This window comes from Ictidomys tridecemlineatus, chromosome 10 (assembly GCF_052094955.1).
Source record: "Ictidomys tridecemlineatus isolate mIctTri1 chromosome 10, mIctTri1.hap1, whole genome shotgun sequence".
NCBI classification, from domain to species: Eukaryota; Metazoa; Chordata; class Mammalia; order Rodentia; family Sciuridae; genus Ictidomys; species Ictidomys tridecemlineatus.
The window spans coordinates 6,833,275-6,839,274 of NC_135486.1; positions in this window are offsets into that span (position 1 = coordinate 6,833,275).

Sequence of the window (6,000 nt, forward strand, 5' to 3'; positions counted from 1 at the left end):
ATTTTCATTTATTGTATATTTAAGTCAGCCCATCCATTATGGACTTCTTACTGACTTATTTCTATCTTTCGATTGACTTGAATAGGCAATGTATACATGTACAAATTTTAAAAGAAAACGCAAGGATATAGGATGAGAGTCTTCTTCTCATTCTGTCCTGCGGCCCCATTTCTACTTTCATAGAAGATCACCGTCTCCTTGTGCAGCCTTCCAGAGATGGTGTGGACATAACCCTGACACCACTTTAGGTCGGAGCTTCTCAGTTTGGGCTCTGCTGGTATCCCACGGCGGGCAATCCTTTGTGCTGAGGGCCCTCCTGGGAGTTGTGCCGTGCTTAGCCGCATCCCTGCCTGATGCTCGATAGAAGCCAGGAGCATCCCCCATCGGCCCACCCAACACGTGACAACCCAAAACTACCTCCAGACATTGTCCCCAGGGGTGAGAGGAGGACAGTTACCCTTGGTTGAAAGCCACTGCTTTACATTCATGGTCACAGGTCTCCAGTGGCCCTTCAGCACGGCCAGCACCCTTTCTTCGGTCCCCTAGTGAGATGGGCTTTTGTTCTTTGAGTCATTTCTGTCATATTTTCCCTCTTGCATCATCAGCCACATCCCCACCTCCCACCACTTAACCTTCCTTCCACACAAAACTCAATTCCATCTGCACCGACACCCCCTCTTCCTTTGGTCTGGTTGCAGGAAGAGAGCCATCCATTTGCCACTAGGCTCACATTTCCTCTTTCCTTCTTGGCCACTTACAATATCTTTCTCTGTCCCCTAACCCCCAGACCAGCCCCATCTAGGAATCATTTCTAAGTACTCGTGTTAAAGCAGCCCTTTCAAAACAGACCACCCAACCCAGACCAAACAGAATGAATCTGCACCCAAACCTGTCTTTCCCCTCCGTCTCCCTCCCATTTCCCAGGTAGATGCAGACAGCTGAGCAGGTGGGACACCACACGGCCCCCGCTGCCTTCTCCAGGCTGCTCTGCTTGGGTTTTTCACATGGAGTTCAAATGTCATCCCCTCTCAGATCCTCCTAACTAGGGCCTATTCTCTTTCCAATATTCCACTGTTGGAAGGGAAATTCCCAAAGCAGAGCCTTTTCTCCCTTGTTATTCCTCTATCCCAATCACTTAACCCAGTACCTGGTACATATTAAGCATTCAACAAACATTTGTTGACTAAATAACCTTAATTATAAGGCAAGGGTCTCTCAGCTTTGGATGTGTATGATTTAGGAATTGGGGAATCCATGTTCATGCCATCTCCTGAGCATGTGAATAATCCAGCTTTGAGGAGATTATCCAATGGGAGTTTGAGGTCACAGATACTAAATCATACTAATTCACAGCATTGGAAAATAAGAAAGACAGAGCTGGTTTCTGGCAGGGCCAGGAGTTTAGTTAGGAGAGGGCTGAAGGAAATCACCATTGCTTCAGTAAAACCATCATTTAGAAGATAGTCAATAAGTATTTGTTGAATAAATTAAAGAACAAAGCCAAAGTTCCAGGTTGGAAGGTGTCATCTAATCTTCCTAAAACTTCTCTCATCTACTCTGGAGGATGAGGTTCCTGACGGGACACGTCATGGAGACAGAGAGGTTTTGCCCTTACCTTGCTGCTGATCCGCATTTCCAGCCACCACGATGAAATCCCCCTTGAATTTTCCCTCCTGTTTGGACTTCAGCCATCAAGTGTGCCAATTGGAGGGGTCATGGGACGTTTTCTGGTAGATGTATGATTTTTTTTTGGTCAATGGTACCTTCTAGATAATAGTACCTTGTGTCACAGCAAGAGGCAGTGGGGATGGAGCTGGGCATCCTGAGATGACTTGGTGCCATCAGCTGATGGTGACACCACTGGCCCGTGATCTCTCCAAGCCTCAGCTGCACTAGGGTACCTTGGGGATCCTCTGAAGGTAGGACTACAGCTTACTGTGCTTTCAGTACTGGTTCCAGGGAAGAGGTGTTAACAACTCGTTTGAAACACTGAGCTATTTTTCTCTAACACAGAACGTAGGGAATGTCAGAAACCCAGGACCTTTGTTCCTTGAAGGTGGGACCTGCCATTGCTCCTCTGTGAAAAGCTAACCCCAAAGCAGAACACAGGTTTCACACAAAAAAGGCTGCTGCTGGTTCAGTCGTTCGAGGTTTCTTCTTTCTTTCTTTGTTTTTTCAAACAACTAAAAACACACAAAACCCGAGTCTTTTCTTAGCCCCTCAGAGTGGTGACTGTGTGTTCTCTGAAGTAGGTTTTGACTTACCACAGCTGAACAGGAAAGAGCTCTGCTGTGGGCATCATGGTGAGGGTGACAACTTCGAAATGATAACTTATCGGAAGAGGGAAGCGGAAGGGAGAAGCTAGGCCCCTCAAAGCCAGACCGTGAGCTCTCTGTGGTGGGTTGAGTCCTAGACATTCTCTGCCCCTCCCTTTTTTTTTAAAGATAAACTTTTATCTATCTTTATTTTATTTATTTTTATGTGGTGCTAAGAATTGAACCCAGTGCCTCACACTGTGAGGCAAGCACTCTACCGCTGAGCTACAACCCCAACCTCTCTGGTCCCTTTTTGAAGCAGCATGTTGACTTACATTCTTTAGGGACCTGAGTAAAATCTGGTGTTAGTAGAGATGGATTTTACTTTTTTTTTCTTTTTAACTTTCCAAGGTTTTGGATCATCCAGAATCAGATTAAGGAGATTCTATTAATGATTCCTCTGAGGACTAATAGGATTAAGAGAGCTCAGAAATGAGTCCTGTTCAGAAACAATAGACCTATTGGCAGTGCCGGGACCTTTGCGATCCGCTTGGAAGGCAGCCAGCCTGAGGACCTGGTGGGTGCCGGGCCCCAGCGTTTACCCAGTGGGTGGAACGACCTCCTCAATGGAGGGCTGCCCACCTGGGTTCAGTCTTCCCCCTGCTGCGAGACCCCCCTCCACATTTCTGGAAAAAGGGCAGAAAGCGCAGTGTAGATGTCTGTCTCCCCCACCCACCAGGCTCTCTCAGGCTTTGGGGCCATCCTTCCTTCTGGGTCTCAATGGGATGATGTGACCTTTGACCCCCCTTCTGGGGGAAGTGCAGTCTTCTCTCCAGGCCCCTGGACACTCAGGGGAGACCCTCATTCTCTTGGGCAGTCCACACGGCAGCCAGTTTCCTGGTTCTGCTTTGGACTCTAACAGTGGCCACTTGCTCAGGGCTCCTACCACTGCCTCCGGGGGACACTTGTCTTCAAGGCCTTCTTCCCACGAGCTGCTGTGTGTGGACGGAGCTCACTGGAGGTTTGGGGTAATGGAGAAAGATCACCTTACGGCACATGTGTGTGAGCTGCACGTCTCTCTCCACCACTCCCCCATCTTCCACAAGTGTCTCCTTAAAGACGCCACCCCAAATTCCAGTACTTGAAGTGAGGGTGGGCACTTTATTTATTTGTTCATTCCTCAACAATGATTTTCCAGTTTCCTCTGGGTCCTGGAAACCGCGCTTGATACTGTGGAACAGGGGAAAACAAAACCTCTGTGGAGTTAGTGTTAATGGAGAGAAGGTGACAATTAAAATAAAAAGCAGATCAACATTCGGGTGACGTGGTAGGAAGTGCTAAGAAGAAAAAGTAAGCAGGTCAGGCAGCAGAGCACCAGGGAGAAAGGGTGCCTGACAGGGAGGAGCCCACCAAGCAGGACAGCGCCACACCCAGCCTTGGGTCCCCGAGCTGTTTGGGCACCTGAAGCCAGGGGCTGGTTAAGGTAAGCTAGGGGAAGCCGGTAGGAAATAAAATTGGAGGAGAAACCAGGAACGAGATGATGTGGGGCCCGGAAAATGTGGAAAGGTCTGTGGGTTTTATTCTAACTGTGATGGAAAGTCATGAGACAGCTGGGAGGTGATAACACGTGATGTAAAAGGAACATCCAGTTGTTCATGGAGAACAGGCTGTGGCCAGTCCAGCTCTGACCTGGGCAACCCAATGGGGGACAGCAGCAGTGTGAGCAAGGGGGTTGCTGACGGTGCTGTTGACAGCTCTCGAGGACATTAGAGTTAACTAATATGTTCACTGGCTCCGGAGTGACAGAAGGGTCATTCTCTGACTTCTGAGTAGCTGGCAGAGGTGGGTGCTGACCTCGGTAGGAGGCACAGTCTGGAACGGAGGCAGAAGACTGTTTCCTCCTTTGTGTTGCTGAGTTGGTGCCACGGGGCTGGCTCAGCTGGTGGAAGGCAGAGGCCGGCCAGCCTCTGGGTTTTGCATGAGTCTGCTCATTGACAGGACTTTGTAACAGCCTCCAGAAGGAAGGAAAACGTTGTATGTTGAGATTACCACAGGAAAACCAAAAGCTGTCCCAGTTGCTGAATGCCATTCATTGCAGACCTTGGGTTCAGATGTGATCTCAGAAACAGTAACGGGCACTTTCCCCTCCAAGCCAGGAGTGCTTCTGCCATATTTCCAGGTGGCCACATACTCTCACCTCCAAGCTTCCTGCAGAAGGGCCTCCCTGAGCATCTGTTTCTGCACTGGACGATATTGCATTTTATGAAGTTCTTTCTTAGGTTTTAAATACTCTGTTTTTAAGTTCCACACACTGGCCATGGCGTTCTGCTGCTGTGTGCCCCTGTGCTATGCATGGTTCCCAAAGCTCTCTCGTACCTTATCTTGTTCAGGTTTCACAACAGGCCTGTCCTGCAGATTGTTACCCTTGTTTCATACACGAAAGCAACTGAAACGGAAAAGTTATGGGCCTTGCTCAAGGGGACAGAGTGTATAGGTGGTGAAGCTGGGACTTGATCCTAGCCATCTCACCCTAAACTTAACACTTAGGGTTTCCATATGCAAAGAGACTTCTAGAACCTACATGACAGTGCTCTCTCCGTGAGCCTCAGTCCATTAATTTCCAGCGACACTTCTTACGAGAGGTGAATGTTATAATTGCATTTTGATTTCAGTCTCTCTTTGCCCAATATCCATACTCTGTATTTTATAGAAATATACGTGAAGTTCATTGCATAAGTACGTCTTATATACATAAATAAAGATAGATATGGTCTCATGACTGCTATGGTCTGAGTGGGTCCCCCAAATTCTCATGTTGGAAACCTGATCCTCGACGTGCTGCTTTTGGGAGATGGAGCCTAACAAGAGATGGTTGGTTCCTGAGGACAGGGCCCTTGTGGAGGGACTAGTGTCATTGTCCCAGGATTGGGGGAATTTCCACCAGAGCAGCTGGTTACAAAAGCAGATTCATGTGTGCTTTCTTTTCTCCACGTCACTTGCCTTTTCACCTTCTGCCAAGTTTCAAGGGAGCACGAAGGCCCTGTCAGACACAACCGCCATGCCCTGGGATTCCCCAGCTCCAGAACTGGGAGCTACACAAGTTCCTTTTACAGCCCCCACCCGCCAAGTCTGGTGTACTGTTGTAGGAACTGAAAATTGACCAAGAGGGTGACGCCGCAGATACAGATCTAGTGTCTCCGCAGTGTCAGCGGCTTTTAGATTTTCTTCTCCTGTTTCTTCCTGAGTTACTGGTCTCCCGTCTGTCTCTTGCTCACTGTCCCTCTGAATCGCCCTGTTGCCCCTCTGCCACGATGGCCTCCTGCTGCTAGTAAAGTGAGAAGGGAAGAGGTTGAGCTTGGGGTCAGGAGGCCTGGGCCCGAGTCCAGCCTCCATAATTTCGCGAGCTCCGCGGTGGCCTTGGCAGCACGTGTACACCTTGAGGCAGTGTAAAGCAGGGAGGCCAACTCCTGTCCTCACGGCTGGGCAGGCACGTGGTTAATGCCAAGTACCCAGAGAGCACTCTGGTGCAGGAAGACGCGGGGAGGCCAGCAGGACCGTGGGCTCCTCACACTGCTCCTGGTAGTCACTGGTGAAAAAATTCTAATGTTTAGTTTTCCATGAAATTGATTATCCATAATCCTGCCACACAGAAGGTCCCACCAGCCATTAAAATAGTAGGAAGAACAGATACATTCCCTCCTCTGTGGTATAAAAACAAATGAATAGCCTTTTAACATTTCTCTTG